The sequence below is a fragment of the Leucoraja erinacea genome, chromosome 1, assembly GCF_028641065.1.
Source record: "Leucoraja erinacea ecotype New England chromosome 1, Leri_hhj_1, whole genome shotgun sequence".
NCBI classification, from domain to species: Eukaryota; Metazoa; Chordata; class Chondrichthyes; order Rajiformes; family Rajidae; genus Leucoraja; species Leucoraja erinaceus.
In genome coordinates this window covers 34,017,227-34,035,813 of record NC_073377.1, presented here as the reverse complement: position 1 = coordinate 34,035,813, position 18,587 = coordinate 34,017,227, and the positions used below count along the sequence as shown (strand labels likewise).

Below are 18,587 nucleotides of genomic sequence, written 5' to 3'. Positions count from 1 at the left end.
AATTTGTCATACCGCATCTCCGGCTGTCCCTGATCAGTCTCTGCTTTTCCAAATGTGGATTAATATAGTCCCTCATGATTTTTTTCTAATTATATCCCTACTAATGATGTTAGATTTACAGGCTTGAAATAACTGGGCTTATCCCTGCTGGCATTCTTGAATAAAGATTTTACATTTGCTTCCCTCCGGTGATTTGGCATTTCTTCTGTAGCCAGAGTAGACTGAAAACTTCTGAAGGAGCCCCATATATCTCTCCCTTTGCATCTTCTTGAGCTGTTGGTCATAGAGTCGTAGAATTACAGTTATACAATTCTGAAATACTTTAGCCCAAATTGTCCATGCTGACCAAGATAGCTATCTGAGTTACATAGAAACATAGAAACATGGAAAATAGGTGCAGGAGGAGGCCATTCAACCCTTCGAGCCAGCACCGCCATTCATTGTGATCATGGCTGATCGTCCCCAAATAATAACCCATGCCTGCCTTATCCTCATATCCCTTGATTCCACTAGCCCCTAGAGCTCTATCTAACTCTCTCTTAAATCCAGCCAGTGATTTGGCCTCCACTGCCCTCTGTGGCAGGGAATTCCACAAATTCACAACTCTCTGGGTGAAAAAGTTTTTTCTCACCTCAGTCTTAAATGGCCTCCTCTTTATTCTAAGACTGTGGTCCCTGGTTCTGGACTCGCCCAACATTGGGGACTTTTTTCCTGCATCTAGCTTGTCCAATCCTTTTATAATTTTATATGTTTCTATAGGATCCCCCCTCATCCTGCAGAACTCCAGTGAATACAAGCCTAGTCTTTTCAATCTTTCCTCATATGACAGTCCCGCCATCCCAGGGATCAATCTCGTGAACCTATGCTGCACTGCCTCAATCACAAGGATGTCCTTCCTCAAATTAGGAGACCAAAACTGTACACACTACTCCAGATGTGGTCTTACCAGAGCCCTATACAACTGCAGAAGAACCTCTTTACTCCTATACTGAAATCCTCTTGTTATGAAGGCCAACATTCCATTAACTTTCTTCACTGCCTGCTGTGCCTGCACGCCAACTTTCAGTGACTGATGTACAAGGACACCCAGGACTCACTGTACCTCCCCCTTACCTAACCTAACCCCATTGAGATAATTATCTGCCCCCTTGTTTTTGCCGCCAAAGTGGAAAACCTCACATTTATCTATATTATTCTGCATCAGTTAGTCCCATCTACCTGCATTTTGCTAATTTCCCTCAAAACCTTTTCTATACATGCACTTGGACAAATGTATTTTTAAACAGTGTAATTGTGTCCACCTCTGTAGCTTCCTCTGGCAGGTTTTTCCATATACAGTGCCCTACATAATGTTTTGGACAAAGACCCATCATTTACTTATTTGCCTCTGTACTCCACAATTTGAGATTTGTAATAGAAAAAAATCACGTGGTTAAAGTGCACATTGTCAGATTTTATTAAAGGCCATTTTTATACATTTTAGTTTCACCATGTAGAAATTACAGCTGTGTTTATACATAGTCCCATGTACCATGTTTATACATTATGGTACCATGTCAGGGTACCATAATGTTTCGGACGAATGGTTTCACAGGCATTTGTAATTGTTCGGGTGTGTTTAATTGCCTCCTTAATGCAGGTATAAGAGAGCTCTCAGCACCTAGTCTTCCCTCCAGTCTTCCCATCACCTTTGGAAACATGTATTGCTGTTTATCAACATGAGGACCAAAGTTGTGTTAATTAAAGTCAAAGAAGCCATTATGAGACTGAGAAACAAGAATACAACTGTTAGAGGCATCAGCCAAACCATAGGCTTACCAAAATCAACTGTTTGGAACATCGTTAAGAAGAAAGAGAGCACTGGTGAGCTTACTAATCGCAAAGGGACTGGCAGGCCAAGGAAGACCTCCACAGCTGATGACAGAAGAATTCTCTCTAGATTAAAAGAAAAATCCCCAAACACCTGTCTGACAGATCAGAAACACTCTTCTGGAGTCAGGTGTAGATTTCTCAATGACCATTGTCTGCAGCAGACTTCATGAACAGAAATACAGAGGCTACACAGCAAGATGCAAACCACAGGTTAGCCTCACAAATAAAATGTCCACGTTACATTTTGCCAAGAAGTACTTTAAAGTAACCAAAGTTCTGGAAAAAGGACTTATTACCCTTATTATCCCATATACAGCTGATGATGGTAGTAGCATAATGAATTCTAAAGTGTGTAGACACATCCTATCTGCTTAAGTTCAAACTAATGCCTCAAAACTCATTGGCCGGCAGTTCATTCTACAGCAAGACAATGATCCCAAACATACTGTTAAAGCTGTTTTTCAAAGCTAAAATATGGTCAATTCTTGAGTGGCCAAGTCAATCACCTGATCTGAACCCAATTGAGCATGCCTTTTATATGCTGAAGAGAAAACTGAAGGGGACTAGCCCCCAAAAGAAGCATAAGCCAAAGATGCTGCAATACAGGCCTGGCAGAGCTTCACCAGAGAAGACAGCCAGCAACTAGTTATGTCCAACTAGTATGGCGCACTGTACCCATGTGTGAAATATTGGCCCCTCAGGTCCTATTTACATCTTCCCCCTCTCAGTTTACATCGATGCCCTTCAGTTTTAGACTGCACTACCCTGGAAAAACAAGACTGTGGCCATCCATCTTATGCCCACCCTTTGTGATTTACTTGCCGCTAGAAAGTTACCCCCTCAATCTTCTACTACACTCCTGGGGAAAAAAGTCCCAGGCTATCCAGCCCTTCCTTATCACTCATTCTCGTCAATCATTTCTGCACCCTTTCTAACTTAATGACATCTTTCTGCTAGCTAGGCGAATAGAACGATACATATTCACCAATGACTTACAGAGTTGCAAAATAATGCACCTATTGCTGTGCAGCCCCTCCTTAACACTCTGCACCCTGCATCATTTCTGCACCCTTTCCAGCTTAATTACCTATTTTCTACAGCTCGGCAAATAGAACAATGCATAGTCTCAACATGACATATAATTTCGAAGTAACATGCTAATCACTATGCTTTCTGCCCTTAAAGAAGCAGGTATGACAAATGCTTTTGTCACTACCGTCTACCTGTGTCACAATTTTCAGGAAATGATGTACCATCTCTAGTAACTTGGGCGGCACTGTAGCGTGGAGTAGACGGCGCCAGAGACCCTGGTTCGATCTTGACTGTGGGTGCTTGTCTGTATGGAGTTTGTACGTTTTCCCCATGACACTGCATGGGTTTTCTCCGTGATCTGAGGAAAGACATTCTTGCTAAAGAGGGAGTACAGAGAAGGTTCACCAGACTGATTCCTGGGATGTCAGAACTTTCATATGAACAAAGACTGGATAGACTTGGCTTGTACTCACTAGAATTTAGGAGATTGAAGGGGGATCTTATAGAAACTTACAAAATTCTTAAGGGGTTGGACAGGCTAGATGCAGGAAGATTGGTCCCGATTTTGGGGAAGTCCAGGACAAGGGGTCACAGTTTACGGATAAAGGGAAAATCCTTTAGGACCGAGATGAGAAAAACATTTTTCACACAGAGAGTGGTGAATCTCTGGAAATCACTGCCACAGAAGGTAGTTGAGGCCAGTTCATTGGCTATATTTAAGAGGGAGTTAGATGTGGCCCTTGTGGCTAAAGGGATCAGGGGGTATGGAGAGAAGGCAGGTACAGGATACTGAGTTGGATGATCAGCCATGATCATATTGAATGGCGGTGCAGGCTCGAAGGGCCGAATGGCCTACTCCTGCACCTATTTTCTATGTTTCTATGTTTCTATGATCTCTGGTTTCCTCCCATGCTCTGTGCTGCCACAACATTCTGCAGCAAAGAATTACACAGATTCACCACCCACTGACAAAATAAATTCCTTCTCATCTCCTTCTTAAAGGAACGTACTGTAATTCTGAGGCTATCACCTGTAGTCCTAGACTCTCCTACTAGTGGAAACATCCTCTCCATATCCACTCTATGGAAGCTGAGGCTCGTCTTGCAGCAAGCTGACACTTCTCTCCCCTCCCTCCACAGTCTGATAGACAATAGATAATAGGTGCAGGAATAGGCCATTCAGCCCTTCGAGCCAGCACCACCATTCATTGTGATCATGGCCTGTTCCTGCTTTCTCCCCATATCCCATGACTCCGCTATCTTTAAGAGCTCTATCCAACAAAGCATACAGAGAATTGGCCTCCACTGCCTCCTGAGGCAGAGAATTCCACAAATTCACAACCCTTTGTGTGAAAAAGGTTTTCCTCATCTCCATTCTAAATGGCTTGCCCCTTATTCTTAAACTGTGGTCCCTGGTTCTGGACTCCCCCAACATCGGGAACATTTTTCTTGTGTTTAGCGAGTGCAAACCCTTAGTAATCTTATATGTTTCAATAAGATACCCTCTCATCCTAAATTCTAGAGTACACAAGCCCAGCCGCTCCATTCTATCAACATATGACAGTCCCGCCATCCCGGGAATTGCTGAGTTTTATCATGCTTTCTTCGTTATATTAGATTTCCAGCATCCATAATGTGTTGCATTAGAAGAACCATATTTGCAATTTGGGGCAACAGGTTATTTGTCAGACTTGCATTCATTTGACAATGAGTTCAATGATGTTAGAAAGAGAGGAAATAGTAAAGTATAAATGTTTTTAAAATTCATTTTTAATTTGTTATTATTTTAATTTGTCAAACTTTTGAAAATATTAATTTTAATATAATTCCACTGGAAACTGTGGCAAGCTGCAGTAATATATTGTTTTCCATTATAAATGTCTTTGCTAAGATGATAGATTAATGATTGTGGAAATAATGGGCGAGTTCTATTATTAAACCTCTAGACAAATGTCTTATATGATGAGTAATTGTACAATGTGGTCTCACAGACTAACAATGGAGTGATCAATGCCAGTATACTTGATACTTAAGAAAAATCATACTCAAAATTACAAATTTTTCCTTTGCTTCATATTTTCAATCGCTGTTCTCTTTAGAAACTCAATTAATATATTATTTGAATCCATTTACATTAATGGTTTTCTCTAACAATCCATTAAAGAACAGCACTAACTTTTTTTTGGAAATGTAAAAGCTAACTTGGTCATTTTTAACCCAACTCCCCAGCTACTTGAAGACTTCATGATAATGAATATTACAATTTTCCTTCATAATCTTCAAACCCCAATTAAGTCACCTTGAAGTCTCCTTTTTCAAAGAAATGAGGCTCTGCTTCCTTCACCTTTATGCATAATTTAGTTGGTATGAATGGGTGTTTGGAGCATGTTTGTTGCTTAGAACAGAAAATATCTAGTAAATAAAGACTGCGCTCAGCTTGCTGTGGTTCTAAACATCCTTCAGCATGTAGACTAGCTGCATTGCAGAAACAGCAGCTGACAAAAAAGTATTCCACCAGACAACACACAGACATTATTCCAACTAATGCTCTTTAATTTTACATATCCTAGAGTAAAGTATTTTTTAATGTGCAAAATCATTTCCCACTCATCATCATTAGAATAATTTCTTAATTGCATTAAATTTGTATCTCAATTTAAAATAAAGTGAAGTGTGCTAATTTATTTGATTAATTCAAGTTAAGCAAATAACTCATTTGTTCTCAAATGTTAGTCAAAAGTATTCACAGAGAAGGAATTCACTTGAACAACGAATGCTATACTATCCCTCATTCAAGTGTATAATTCAAGTATATATATTTTTTTATCAAATAATTTCCTGTTCCATTATTTTCTTCATAACATCATGACCATGATTTCTTCATCACAATTGTCACTTTTCATTTCCTTCTTTGGTTATTGCTTTTATCACTAATTTTCCAAAACAGAAATTCAACTACCAATTTTAATTTCAATATTTCAATAAATCTAAACTCCACCACAGATATATTGCAACAAGATTTTAAAAATACATCCATCCATCAGTCATGTCCATACTAAATGGAAAAGACTACTTACAATTGTATATTCTGATATTTGAACTTTGATTGGAGTATTTTGAGGATAATGGCTTCATTTCGCAATAACATTGATGGAAGAAGTGTTTGTCCCAGCTCCGACTTAATCACATAAAGAAAATGAATATCAGATGATGGGGAAAGTTCAAGAAATTAATTGGAACCTGTGGGGTAACTTTGTTTATACAAAGGGTGGTGAGTATATGGAACAAGCTGTTGGTGGAGAAGATTAAGGTTCAGACAACTGGACAGGTTTAGAGGGATATGACAGGATAGGACTGGGTATGAGCCAAGCATGGGCAACATGGTGGAGCAGAGGTAGAGTTGCTGCCTTACAGTGCTTTCAGCGCCAGAGACCTGAGTTCGATCCCAACTACGGGTGCTGTCTGTATGGAGTTTGTATGTTCTCCCCGTGCCCATGTTGGTTTTCTCTGAGATCTTCAGTTTCCTCCCACACTCCAAAGACGTACAGGTTTGTAGGTTATTTGGCGGTATAAATGTAAATTGTCCCTGGTGTGTGTGTAGGATAGTGTTAATATGTGGGGATCGCTGGTCGGCACGGACTTGGTGAGCTAAAGGGCCTGTTTATGCGCTTTATCTCAAAGCTAAACTAAATCAGTATAGATTGGGGCACGCTGGTCGGCATTGGCAAGTTGGGCCGAAGTTCAAGTGCCTGTATCCATGCTATAAACACTTGCCCCACACATCTCCTTTAAACTTGGCCCCTCTCACTGGTCTCTGGTATCTGATTTTTCCATCCTGGGAAAAAAGTTCTGACCATCTACCCGATCTCATAATTTTATAATTTTATACATTTTTATCAGCTGTCCCCTCAACCCCCGACGTTCTAGAGGAAACAACCCAAGTCTGGCCAATCTCTCCTTGTAGCTAACCATAGTGACTGCAGAAGTTGTATAATTTCCTGTTGTGGGCTTATCTTCAACTGTTTGTGGCTGGGTTGCTATTTTATAATGAGTGATTAAGTACTTACGGTTTGGTTCTGGAAGAAGTTAAATCAATATAGCATTGACTAATTTGCAAGAAACCCATTCCACACTTCCATTATCCAATTCTTCTCAATTATGCCTTGTTAATTGTTACACTGATGTTCCATATTCCTGCTCTTGTAGAAAAAAGTGATTTATTTGGCTAGAATATCTTTACCCCTTCACTGTTTGAAGATCCCGAAGCATGTTACGAGGATGTTGCCAGGAGTTAAGAGCATGAGCTATAGGGAGTGGTTGGGAAGGCTAGGTATTTATTCCTTGGAGCGCAGGAGCACAAGGGGTGATCGTATAAAGGTATATAAGATCATGAGGCGAATAGATACGGCAGATGCACACTTTTAGCCAGTATAGCAGAATCAAGGGCATAAGCTTAATGTGAGAGGGGAAAAAATTAATAGGAACCCGAGGGTAACTTTTTCACACAGTGGGTGTATGGAAATAAGCTGCCAGAGGCAAAGGGATGGGTGATGTTTCATGTTAAGATCACAATCCAAAATGTCAACCATTGCTTAGCCAAAGCAGATGAAGCTGAGTTCCTCCAGCAGTTTTATTTTTGCTCCAGTTCCAGGATTTAGTTCACAACATAAACGTCCTGACTCATTCGAAAAAAAAAATGCATAAAATATTCCAGCCATGTTACTGGAATTAATTTCAAAAAGGTAAAAATAATCTGATTTAACTCATAATGAAATGCCCTCAAGATACATTCTAGCACTGATCAGCTATGTTAATAACTGCTTATTTTAGGCAGAAGCCTCCGCACCTCTGAAATCCTATTGAGATGTACAGCTGTGTTTTATTCATGCAGAAACAACAATCAAAAAGGCATTATAAGGCTGCACAACAAAAAAAAAGATTAACATTTTTATTGTAGTTTGTGGATTTGTACTGCTCGTCTTAAAGCCTATGCAAATTAAGCACATTTAAGAGAAAATATAAGGCCCTTGAACAATATCCTTCAACTTCACAAAGGCACTGCAGTGTGTTTGCAAAGCTTTCTTTCCTCAATTGTTTACACGATTTTATTGTCGACGGTTATATTATTCATATAGAATAATAGGTATCTGCGATGCATAATATAATTATCGATAATGGATTATGGTAAACATCTGAGACACTCTTGAATGCCTAACAGAATAACTAAAAAGGTTAAAAAGTAAATAGCTTAAGGAGGAAAAACTCAACATATGCCAAAATCTGCCTCAGAACAACTTGTAAGAAACGTAAAGACCATAAGATGCTGGAGCAGAATTCATCCATTCGGCCCATCGAGTCTGCTCTGTCATTCAATCATGGCTGATCTATTTTTCCCTCAACACATCATTCTTCCTGCTTTCTCCCTGTAATCTTTGATGGCCTTACTTCTCAAGAACTTATCAGTGTCTGCTTTAAAAATACCCTATGACTTGCCCTCCACTGCCATCTGTGGCAATTAATTCCACAGATTCACCACCGTACAGAATAGGAATAGACTCTTCAGCCACATTGACTGTGCCGAACATGAGGCCAATTAAATTAATCTTGTGTGCTGCACATGATTCATATTCCTTCAATACCTGCATATACATGTGCCCACTAAAACACCTCTTAAACACCAGTATCATATTAGTTTCTATCATCAGACTGTGTAGCGCATTCAAGCATCCACCACTCTTTGTGTAAAAAACTTGCCCTGCACATTTCCTTTAAATATTTCCTCTCACACTTTAAAGTTATTCCTTGTATTCTTTGACATTTCCACTCTGGGAAAAAGGTTCAGACTGTCGAACCTATCAATGAACCTATCTCTGGAATTCTCTGCCACAGAAGGTAGTTGAGGCCAGTTCATTGGCTATATTTAAGAGGGAGTTAGATGTGGCCCTTGTGGCTAAAGGGATCAGGGGGTATGGAGAGAAGGCAGGTATAGGACACTGAGTTGGATGATCAGCCATGCTCATATTGAATGGCAGTGTAGACTCGAAGTGCCGAATGGCCTACTCCTGCACCTATTTTCTATGTTTCTATGCTTCTATGCCTTTCGTCATCTATATATATATAAAACTCAAATCCATCCGACATCCGCCTGCAGTACGGATCCCTTCCTGCCTTTTGATTCGTTGACGGCTGCTCCTTCCTATCAGCTTCCAACACACTTCGAAACAATGTTGCAAGACAGGAACACTGAACTTTTCACTGCTGCAGCAGGCAGGGGAGGTGCAATTGAGGGAGGCAGGGGAGTGCTGGAAACTTACATTTGGCAACGGCTTCAGTTCCATTGGAGGAGACGGGTGCATGGTGGAATATTGGGTTGGGGAAATCACACCATTGGGGGAACAGACCCAACGGGTCTGCACTTGGTCTAGTTTTATATACTTCTACGAGGTATCTCCTCACCCACCGATGTTCCAGAGAAAATATATTGTTTGTCTATTCTCTCTTTTTAGCTCATACCCCTCAATCCAGGCTGTAGCTAAGCAATGCTTCACGAATTTGCCTGTTGTCCTTGTGCAAGGGCCTTGCTAATCTTCCTTGTTTCATTCCCATTTTAGTATATGTGCTGCTTTAGCTCTCTTGCTTCACCCATCTCCACCTTCCAAAAGTGCTACGCTTTGATGGGCAGACATTTTTTTTTTTTATCCAGCACTTGCAAAATGTGCTCAATTAGATCTGTTGTGACAAAAATCTTGAATTTCCAGCATGGTTCAAAGATGGAAGTGTATATATATTATTCTTATGCAATGAATGATTAAGGGATATAGGGCGAAAGCTGGAACAGGATAATCAGCCATGATCATACTAAATGATGAAATAGGCTTAAATAGCTAAATAGCCTATTCCTGCTTCTTTATCTCAATGAGCATTTTGTTCTCTTTGACTTTGATCAGTTTATTGTCACGAGTACTGAGGTAGAGTGAAAAGCTTTTGTTGCATGCTAACCAGTCAGCGGAAAGATAATACATGGTTACAATCGAGTCATCCACAGTATACAGATACATGATGAAGCGAACAATGTGAATAACGTTTCGTGCCAGATAGAGTCCAGTAAAGTCCAATCAAAGATAGTCCGAGGGTCTTCAATGAGGTAGAGCAGTCTGCCTTGATAGTGGTTGAAAAACAGTTTTAAAGTATTTCCGTCGGTTGAACTACTAAGTGGAACAATGCTGGGATTACATCATTGATATGATAGTCGACCTGTTATAATTTCATTGGGTGAAGTAAAATGGGAATTGTATCAAGGGCACTTACAGGCAGGTTCTGTAATCCTCTCAAGGGGAGTAAGCTCATTCATAGCCCTGGAGTAGTTCAGTAGTAAATAAAGTTTATCAGTCAGAAAATCACATCAATGACAATGGTAGTGACCTTTTCTTCATTAACTAATTGCTAAAATGGCAGTACCATTCAATGTGGAATCAATCCATTTAAACAAAACATGTTTTTTCTAATGGCCAGCTCATTGGCGCAGGTAATTCACCCCCTTGAGCCTGTTCTGTCATTCAATGAGAGCAAACCTGATCTATACTCTATCTCCATTTCCCTGCCTTGGCAACATTAGTACTTAACTCTTTCAGGACATGGCGAGCAAAAATCTATCTATCTATCTATATCTATATCTATCTATATCTCTATCTATCTATCTATACTATTACTAAAACTCTCACCTTGTCCACTTCCGGATTGTGTTGTTTTAAAATTTGCGCAAAAAACAGTACCCAATATTGCTAAGATTTTTTCACCACCTTACTCACCGTTCTCCTCTGCTCCAAGCGCACCAAGTTTTGTTCCGATCGGTGAAATATTACAAAAATTATTGATCTGTTATACGCTGGGATGGCGACGCCCCTTCCAGCAGCCGCTGTCAATCACTGGTGCCAAGAATAAAGCTGAAGGAGAGGAGTGTGGGCTGTGTTCCACAGGTGGGGGCTGGCTGTGTTCACGGGGGCTGGCTGTGTTCACGGGCGGGGGCTGGCTGGGTTTGCGGGTGGGGGCTGGCTGTGTTCTTGAGCAAGAAACAATATGATGGAGGAACTTAGCAGGTGAGGCAATATCAGTGGAAGGAAATGAACAGACGACATTTCAGTTCAAGACTCTCTGGATAAAAGAGTGGAGGGGAGATAACTAGTATAATGAGGAAGGAATTAGTCAAAAGCTAGCACATGATGGGTGGATCCAAGTGATGAGAGATTGCTGGAGTTAGGTGAGGGAAGAGAGGAATTAGGATAACAGTAGATACAATGATGCTGGTAATCCAGCCACTTCCAAGTTATCAAGGGGTATTAACCAAAGGAGTTAATTACAGATCAGATATAATCTTACTGACTGTCAAAACATATTTAATGGCATTGATTTTTTTCTGAATTTTCTTGAAGAACTTCCTTGAGGTAACCTCAACACAGTGGGTGCTTTTTTGTACAGAAGAAGGAGGCTAAACGAGAATATGTCAAACTGGCACATGGACAGTTCAGACGTCTGAAACTACCTGGTATGTTTCTGACTGAGCTTTAATGGGTTGACCCCGAGGCTTGCGATGGGGAAAGCTTCTACCCTTCACAAAGTTCATAAACAGGATGAAGGTCAAATCAAATGTCTGTTCTGGTCTTTATTCTTGCTGTACCAGACCAAAATAACGTTGGTGCCTATGTATGTGACACACAAGTAAATGGTGAATATATGTATTTATATTAAAAAAACATATAATGTCTGAAAATCCCAGAAAAAAAGAGATTATCTATGTCTGAAGTGCAAAGAAATGAAGAGGTCCCAGCTAGGATGGGTAGGAGGCAGGACTTAAATCCCACTGGGTAACAGCTGCAAAGAAGCACCCTGTTATGGTAGTTAACAAAGCGTGAGGAACGTTTGACTGGGAGAAAGATTACAACATCTCACAGGGAAATGACAAAGTGAAGCTGCGGACTGTCAAGGAGATTCATCTTGATCATTACGCTGGTGCTTGATAATCCTCATTCCCCACAAAGCATGCAATTAAAGCCAAGTTAACGTCTCAAAATTATTGTGAGCAGATTTATGAAAACCTGCCATTAGCAATATTTTGGCCATATAGATAAAAAGAAAGGCTCCAGTAATTACCATTTTTATGTTATCTACACTATGATAATTCACTTGAAAAGGAGCATCAGGATTGTCAGCAGTGCTTCCTGCCTTGTCCCAGGTGGCCATGCTTCACACTGTTATATGTCACCCAAAGATATTATTTAGGCTGCAGTGTGATTAAAGCTACTAACATTAAAATAATGTCTTCTAATTCCTGCTGTGAATGGCGTGGCAGATCTGTTCTCTTCTCCTTTGCTGCTTTTCTACAAAATGTACTAATTAATCATGGAACTCTGAGATGACGGACAAACATAATCCCGCAGCCTCAATGAGCTGATAATCTGCCGACTAAAAATTCAATATTTTCATCTAATTTTGGCAGACGCTGAGGGAGCAAACTTGAAGTTTCCCGGTTGTCAGTTGCACTAACCATTAACCCCCCCCAACATCTGATGTTTTATTGTGCGTCCGTGTCCAACGAAAACAAAAGTAATTTGTGGCGTGTTGTTAAAATTGTTCTTTTTTTTTGTCCACATTATGCTTACGGCTTTGTAAATCAATTTGTTTCATACTACATGTGGAAATGTCCATACAGCAGCCAGGAGAGCAGTGTTTCCTTGTTTCCTACGCATTCACAGAAAGAACCAACAATACCAAAAGATAAACGGCGGACCCACTGGTAAATACAGGCTAATATCCTAGTACGGATATCAGGGAGTGGCACAGTGGCACAGAGTTGCTGCCTTACAGTGCCAGAGACCCTGGCTTCGATCCTGACTATTGTTGCTGTCTGTATGGAGTTAGTACGTTCTCCCTGTGACCTGCGTGGGTTTCTCAGGCAGCTCCGGTTTCCTCCCACACACCAAAGACGTGCAGGTTTGTCGGCTAATTGGCTTGGTACAACTGTAAATTGTCCCTAGTGTATAGGATATTGTTAGTGTGCGGGATCGTTGGTTGGCCAAAGGGGCAGTTTGCACGCTGTATCTCTGACCTAAACTAAATTAAATTAGTAACAACAAATTTGCTAATATGCTGCCAGTGGGGAATAGATAGGGTAAATGCACAAAATATTTTACCCAAGTAGGGGAATCAAGATTCAGGGGACATTGGTTTTAGGTGAGAGGAGAAAGATTTAGTAGGAACCTGGGAGACAACTTTTTCACGTAGGGTTGTGGGTATATGGAACGATTTGCAGGAGGATGTAGTTGAGGTACGTAGTATAACAACATTTAAAAGTCACTAGACTATGTGGGACCCATTTGGTCCCTGTCACACGGGAGGACTGGTCCCCCAACGCAACCCGTTCCCCAATGCAATATTCCACCACTCACCTATTCCCCCAATGCAACCCGTCCCCCCCAACGCAATATTGCACCACTCATGCATAGCCTCCAAATGCGCAGGCACTGCTCATTTCCCTTTACCCCTCCCCCTCCTCTTCACCCTCCCTCTCCTTTCCCCTCTTCTCCACCCCTCCCCATTCCCTCCCTCACCTCTCCCTCCCTCCCATTTCCCCTACCCTCAGTCACTCCCTCCTGCCATAACTTCTCTCCGCTCCCTATCCCCCTCCCATCCCTCTATCCCCCACTCCTCACCTCCCCTATCCTCTCCACTATCCCTCCTGACCTCCCCATTACCCTCCTCTCCCTCTATTCCGCACTTCCTACCTCCACTCCCCCCACCTCTCCCTCTATTCCCTCTCCTCCCCCACTCTTCTCACCTCCCCTACTTTCCAACTCTCCTCACCTCTCCCACTTTCCCCCTCTCCCTTCCTACCCCTTTCTCTCCCTCAATCTCTCTCCCTCCCTCAATCCTCACTCACCTCCACAGGTTATTTTCCCTCTCCTCCTCCCCTAATCCCTCCCTCTATAAAATCAGCATCTACAGTTCCTTCCTCCACAGGTCATTCATTGGTAGCTGTGGTTTACATGGATAGGAAACATTTATGGGCCAAATGTGGGTAGGTGGGACTAGTAGATGAGACATATTGGTCAGCATGGACAAGTTAGGCCAAGGAGCCTGTTTCCATGTCATATGACTCTATAATGGAGTTGAACTCCAAATTGGATTCAAATTGGATTTGAATTGGTTTTTTATCGTTTCTCCAAACAGAGGAGTTATTTTAACTGTTACGATTGTAAAGGCTCTTGGATTGGCCCAAAATCTGTAGTCAAAAGTGTTCCATTGGCAAAGATGGCAGCAACAATGGCAAAGTCTGTCAAATGATGGGGGAATGAGGATGTGTTGAAGCTGATGAAAGGCAGCAGTTCACTGAGTTTTGGTCGCTCTTTTTTAGATCTTCAACATTTGCCTTTACTTTAAAGCCATGCTCTCGTCTTTGACATTTCCACTCTGGGACAAAGGTTCTGTGTCTACCCTATCATAATTTTATTATACATAATTTTATAATTTTTCATAATTTTTCATAATTTTACGTACTTCTTTCACATTCCCCACAGCCTCCGATGGCCCAGTGAAAACTATGCAAGTTTGTTCAAACTTTTCTTATAGCTAATATCCTCTAATCCAGGTCGCATTCTGGTAAGTAGAAGGTTCCACCCTCAGCAATAGCTGTTGGCTCGCACTAGTCCCACCAGTACCCGGACGGGGCGTCGAAGGACGAGAAGCCGAAGCGAAGAAGTGGAAGCCAAGATACCGAAGATACCGAGCGGAAATGACGCCGAAAAGCCAAATAAAGGGCCTGTCACACTGCGGTGACCGAATTGGCGAGTTTAGAAGAGTTTAGGAGAGTTTGAAAAAGCGTCATGCTGAAGACCTCCTTTGACTATGTAAAAGATCTCCTTCAACTAACTTCGGGAAAATTGGACAGAGAATAGTGGAGAGTGGAGAGTGAAGAGACCTCATTCGATCTCCTTCGATTATGTTGAAGACTATCTATGACTACCTTTGATTACCTTCGATTACATTTGATTACCTTTGACTACCCTCGATTACCTACCAATAACATGCCGAACTACTTCAACTAAACCTACGAGTAAAAAAAATATTGTTTTTTTCCATGGCGACCTTTATTTACTCGCGGGCATTTTTCAACATGTTGAAAAATACGCCGTGATCTAGCTGAGGCCTCGAGGACGCGGGGACTACTCTCGAGCATGCAGGAGAGATCTCCTAGAACCTCGTGTCGACCATGCTGCGAGTATGAGTTGAGAGCAGACTCTTCTGAACTCGCAGATTAGGTCGCCGTACTGGGACAGCCCCTTAATGGAACGGATACGACGCCAAATAACCGAACAGACGCAACGTCGAAAAGCCAAATAACGGACATGACGTCTCCGGGAACGGGACTTGTCCGAAACCTTGTTAGCGATTGGTCCAGACCCTGCGTCCATCACATCACTGGCCGGGGGAGACGGGTGGGTGGGTGGGGGGGGGGATTTTTAATTTTCCTTCGCCACTTTTGGACTACCAAAAATCATAGAGCTCATTATTTTTGTAAGCGTTGATCTACCACAGTGCTTGGGGTTAAGAGGCTGGAGTCTCTCCATCTCTCTCTCGTTCTCTCTCTCTCATTATCTCTCTCACTCTCACTCTCTCACACATCATTTGGCGTTTTGCAAAGACAACTGCATCTGCAGTACCTTCCTATTGAAGAAGAACCCTGGCCCGAAATAACTCCTAATCCATTCCCTCCACAGATGCCGCCTAGTCCGCTGAATTGCATAGGCACTGTATTTTTTATTTAATTCTGAAATTGAACATAGACACAAAAAGCTGGGACAGGCAGCATCTCTGGATAGAAGGAATGGTTGACGTTTTGGATAGAGACCCCTCTTCAGACAATCACAAGTACTCTCACCGATGAGAGTTCAGTTCAGTCTGAAGAAGGGTCTTAACCTGAAACGTCACCCATTCCTTCTCGCCAAAGTTGCTGCCTGTCCCGCTGAGTTCCTCCATCATTTTGTGTCTATTGACAAGTACTCTTTGTATCTCGGTGGAACATAGAGCCCGTGGAGGCATTGTTTCGAATTATGTAACTGTGTATAATTATGTCATTATGTATAATTTATGTTTTTGAGTATTGTCTATATGTGCCTGTGATGCTGCTGCAAGCACATTTTTCATTGTTCCTACACCTCAATACACTTGCGCATCCGAAAATAAATTAGACTTGACAACTGGAGATCATAGTGGTTGTCAAAAGAAACAGGGATGTCGCAGAGAAAACACTTAATGAGTAATTAGGTTCTGAATCCAAAGCCTGACGAGGTGGAAGGAGCTTTAATTGTGTTTTTTATATATGATTTGGTAAGCTTGTTTTTTATGTATGATTTGGTAAGCATCTGAACTAAAAAAAGGTTATGTTTCCATTCGGTCATTTGGCTTTTCGGCCTCGTGTCCGTTTGGTTATTTGGCTTTTCGGCCTTGTTTCCGTTCAGTACCTTGGCTTCCACTTAGCTTCAGCCTCTCAGCCTTCATCGCCCTGCCCGCACCTGCCTGTGTTTGGCCTTTATTGCTTTATCGTTTGTCCTATCCTTGTACCTGTCTAAATGTTTCAGGCACGTGCCGTGCGTAATTACTCAAGGTAGGCAGTCAGTCGACTTTTAAAAAAAAATCTTAAACCGCGCAGGCGCAGATTGTAAAAATATTTTTTTCTTTAGGATTGTAAAAATAAAAAATAAAAAGAAGTAACAATTCAATTTGCCCAAGGCTTCCAAATCTCCTTCATTTTGAATTACTGAATGGGTGGAGGATGGAGGATGATGGCAGGTGGAGAGATGGTGGGAAAAACGGGAGAACACCGGGACAAGTTGAATCAGTTGTCATCTTCGTTGTCTCTGTACTGTACACTGACAATGACAATTAAAATTGAATCTGAATCTGAATCTTATTAGAAACATAGAAACATAGAAAATAGGTACAGGAGTAGGCCATTCGGCCCTTCGAGCCTGCACCGCCATTCAATATGATCATGGCTGATCATCCAACTCAGTATCCTGTACCTGCCTTCTCTCCATACCCCCTGATCCCTTTAGCTACAAGGGCCACATCTAACTCCCTCTTAAATATAGCCAACGAACTGGCCTCAACTACCTTCTGTGGCAGAGAATTCCAGAGATTCACCACTCTGTGTGAAAAAAGTTCTTCTCATCTCGGTTTTAAAGGATTTCCCCCTTATCCTTAAACTGTGACCCCTTGTTCTGGACTTCCCCAACATCGGGAACAATCTCCCTGCATCTAGCCTGTCCAACCCCTTAAGAATGTTGTAAGTTTCTATAAGATCCCCCCTCAATCTTCTAAATTCTAGCGAGTACAAACCAAGTCTATCCAGTCTTTCTTCATATGAAAGTCCTGACATCCCAGGAATCAGTCTGGTGAACCTTCTCTGTACTCCCTCTAAGGCAAGAATGTCTTTCCTCAAATTAGGAGACCAAAACTGTACGCAATACTCCAGGTGTGGTCTCACGAAGACCCTGTACAACTGCAGTAGAACCTCCCTGCTCCTATACTCAAATCCTTTTGCTATGAATGCTAACATACCATTCGCCTTCTTCACTGCCTGCTGCACCTGCATGCCTACTTTTAATGACTGGTTGAATGACAACACTTGTTCAAGGGACCAATTGGGGGGAGAGTTCCTTTCACAGCGTGTGGAGAGTCTGGCCAGGGATAGAGTTGCGAGGAGGGAAGGAGTGATGAGAAGGAGGGGATCGGGGATCATGCCAGCAACTCACTCACTCAGGAAGCAGCTTGGGTGGCTGCGAGCGGCCGCCAGGACCTCAACCCTTTCTGCCGGCCCGCTCCGCTCAACTCTCTTACCTGCCGGCAGTGCTCTTGTCAGTCTGAACATAACTCAATTGGTCCCTTGATCACCTGCCGCTGACATGAGCGAGGCTGGCGAGCGGCAGGAGAGAGGTTTTCAGACGGAGAGCACTGCCAGAGGTGAGCGGGGGCCGGCAGAAGGGGTTGTCCGGTCCCGGCGGCTGCTCGCAGCCACCCGAGCTAATTCACTCCTCGGCCACAATGTGGTGCCTTGTGCCCGGAGCGTTGCAAATGGGTTACTGGCATGGCCCCCGATCCCCTCCTTCATGTCAGCTTCTTCCGCAAATCCTTGAAATTGCACAGACCTTCGCGTGTTACAAGTACTGCGCATGAAAGGCACAGGAAATTATGCCTACCGAAGAGATTGATCTCTTAGGTAGGCATAACTCTCCCATGCCTTTATTATTTATATTTAATAATGACCATTTTATAATTTTAGTCAGGGTAGGCAGTGCCTACCTTGCCTAGCCTGATGACACGTGCCTAAAATGTTTAAACCTGCCTTTTACCTGTCTAAAAGCCAGAGCTGCTTGATGTCTTACATGGTCAATGTCAAGGGCAAATACTCTCACTTTGCTCAGTTTTCAATGTTTTGGAGCAAGCCTGAATACACTCTTGTGATTGCACAATTGTGAATTGACACTAATATTTTTACATTCAGCTTGCAATGTCTGCTGAATGAGTACAGTTCAGTAATTGTAAACAGTGTGTCGGAAGAATTCACCAAGTCAATTGAGGCCCTGCACCAAAACGTTTGCTCCCACAGATGCTGACTGAATTGCTGAGTTC

General features: G+C 42.2%; 1 protein-coding gene and 1 non-coding gene across 8 annotated transcripts in view; both read right to left on the bottom strand.

Annotated features, from left to right (window-relative positions):
- The window catches only part of celf4 (CUGBP, Elav-like family member 4), a 1,152,430-nt gene that overhangs the window by 198,611 nt on the left and 935,232 nt on the right, over positions 1–18,587 (bottom strand). The window lies entirely within an intron of this gene.
- On the bottom strand, positions 9,432–9,534 carry LOC129704801 (U6 spliceosomal RNA). The gene has a single exon (XR_008724775.1). It is a non-coding gene; the product is annotated as a U6 spliceosomal RNA (small nuclear RNA).